The sequence below is a fragment of the Peromyscus eremicus genome, chromosome 17, assembly GCF_949786415.1.
Source record: "Peromyscus eremicus chromosome 17, PerEre_H2_v1, whole genome shotgun sequence".
NCBI classification, from domain to species: Eukaryota; Metazoa; Chordata; class Mammalia; order Rodentia; family Cricetidae; genus Peromyscus; species Peromyscus eremicus.
The window spans coordinates 37840499-37843139 of NC_081433.1; the positions used below are offsets into that span (position 1 = coordinate 37840499).

Sequence of the window (2641 nt, forward strand, 5' to 3'; positions counted from 1 at the left end):
AGCCTGCTGAGCAGCCAGTCTGGTCAAAAGGCAAGCTGCAGATTCAGGAAGGCCCTGTCTCCTAAATCGCTGTGGAGCAAGGCAGAACATTCTCAAGGTTGTGTTCTGGCCTCCACAAATGCGCATACCGGCAAGCTCACCACACACACACACACCCCCACACACACACACATGAAAGCAGAGGGAAGGTGCATACTCTAAAATCAAGAAGCTTTTAAAAAAAAATTGTTTCACCATTGAAATAAAGCAAAATTGTTCACCCCTTCCTCCTTGTAGAAGCAAAATCAGCTATGGTTTAAGATGTATCTTTCCGTTCAAAATACTTTTTTAAAGTGTGTTTTCTGAGAAAACCATTGTAGACACACATTTCGGTCTAAAACTATAAATACTATCCTTCCGGAAGTGGCCACTCCCTTCCCCTCAGATGTGAGGAAACATCGCTGCTCCAACTGTGATGGGGTTTTTAAAGGGGGGTGGGAAGGAAGCCGAGCCCCCACTCATGAAGCAGCTGGGGCCACAAAGCTGTGCCCCCCCCCCCCCCCCCCCCCCGCCGCCTTCCTCAAGGTCATGTCTTACCTTCCGACTTCTGTGGGCTGGACGTTAAATAAATCTAAATAAAATTCCACAAAGGCTTTTTCACTCTGGGGCCTGCCTCTCTCCTACCTTCCAGTGGCTGAACGAGCTGCTGGAATTTGCTTCATAATCCTACAGAATGACTTTCTTCACAGAAAATCTAAAGGTGAGCCCCGCCTGCCCTCCTTCAGAGGGTGACCCCTCTTTCTTCCTCCGAGGCTCCCGTGCCCTGACTTGTCTGGAATATGTGGTTAGCAGGACATCCGAGCAAAGCTCTTTGCGGGAGTTCTGACTGTCTTTCAAAGGCTTGACAAAAAAAACATTTCGAGAAAGAAGCTCTTTCAAGGTTAGCGCTGCTCAGCCCCGAAGACCTGCATGAGGAATTCGCCTCACCCTGAGGGTCAAAGGCAGAGTCAGCACAACTTACTGGGACTGGCTGCTCAGCAGGCTGCTGGGATCGGCCTGTGTTTGCTTCCTCAGTGTTGGGGTTACAGGTACGTATCACTATTCCCAAGGTGCAGATAAGTGTGCATCACCCTCAGCAGCACCAACAGAGAGCGTGCAATTTCGGTACCCAAGAGTTTGGTGTCTAGTTAGAGAGGATCTTTATCAATAAACACAACTGTCAGGTGTGGGAGCGCACACGCCTGTAAGTCCAGCACTGCCGGACAGAGGCAGAAGGACCGGAAGTTCAAAGCCACCCTTGGCTACATAAAGAGATTGAAGGACATGAGACTATGTCAAAAATGAAAAGGAAGAAAGAAAGAAAGAAAGAAAGAAAGAAAGAAAGAAAGAAAGAAAGAAAGAAGGAAGGAAGGAAGGAAGGAAGGAAGGAAGGAAAGGAAGGAAGGAAGGAAGGAAGGAAGGAAGGAAGGAAGAAAGAAAGAAAGAAAGAAAGAAAGAAAGAAAGAAAGAAAGAAAGAAAGAAAGAAAGAAAGAAAGAAAGAAAGAAAGAAAGAATAACCAATAACACTGCTAAGGGACAAGAGTGACTCCGCCGCCTATTAAGCTAAATGAGGTCCTTCCCTCACAAGTGCCTGGTGCACAATGGCTTCAGACAGCCATCTTCTTGGTAGTGTCTGCAGTCTGTTGCTGGTAAGGGTTGCACCAAGGACCTTGGAAACACATTTCTGGTAGAAATATTCACTTATCTTCATTTCAATGCTCTTCCCAATCTAGGCTTCCAGACAGGTGCTCGGATGCCTCTGGGAAGCTCTGGAGCGTGGTGCTCATGTTTCACATTGGCCAGGTCATCTTGTCCATCTGCAGCAAACCACAGACAGGCGCACACACACATGATTGAGGCCCATCATAGAGCCAAGTTGGATTTATCTGGCCACCAGAAGATCCATATCTCAAAGAAGTGGGCCTTCAGCAAGTTTGATGCAGATGATTTGAAGAAGACTGGAAGCTGAGAAGCAGTACATCCCTGATGGTTATGGTTGTTGTTGTTGTTGTTTTAACTTTCTGCCCTTTGGGGGCTCACCACCCAGCTCCCAAATAAATACACGGAGGCTTATTCTTTCTTATGAGTGCTGGGCCTTAGCTTGGCTTGTTTCTAGCCAACTTTTGTTAATTTAAATTATCCTGTCTACATTTTGCCTCTGGGCTTTTATCTTTCTCTATTCTATATACCTTTCTTTACTTTGTACTCCATTACTGGCTGTGTGACTGGGTAGCTGGCCCCTGGCATCCTCCTCTCCTTCTCCTTTTTCTCTTTCTTAATCTTCTCGTCCCAGAGATTTCTCCTCCTATTTATTCCCTCTGCCTGGCAGCCCTGCATATCCTTTCTCCTGCCTCACTATTGGCTGTTCAGCTCTTTATTAGACCAATCAGGTGTTTTAGACAGGCAAAGTAACACAGCATCACAGAGCTATTAAACAAATGCAACATAAAAGAATGCAACACATCTTTGCATCATTAAACAAATGTTCCACAGCATAAACAAATGCAACACATCCTCAGCTAATATTGCATAACAGACGGCCTTCAATCTAACATCCCCAGTTATCGTCCACTGGACAAGTGGTGAGCCCTGCATTCCTGAAGGCTTTTATTATGCTGAGTC

At 46.1% G+C, this 2641-nt stretch overlaps 1 non-coding gene across 1 annotated transcript; it reads left to right on the plus strand.

The window, feature by feature from the left end:
* The first annotated feature begins 1567 nt into the window (after positions 1-1567).
* LOC131894790 (small nucleolar RNA SNORA70) lies at positions 1568-1701 on the plus strand. The gene has a single exon (XR_009375021.1). It is a non-coding gene; the product is annotated as a small nucleolar RNA SNORA70 (small nucleolar RNA).
* The last annotated feature ends 940 nt before the right edge of the window (positions 1702-2641 follow it).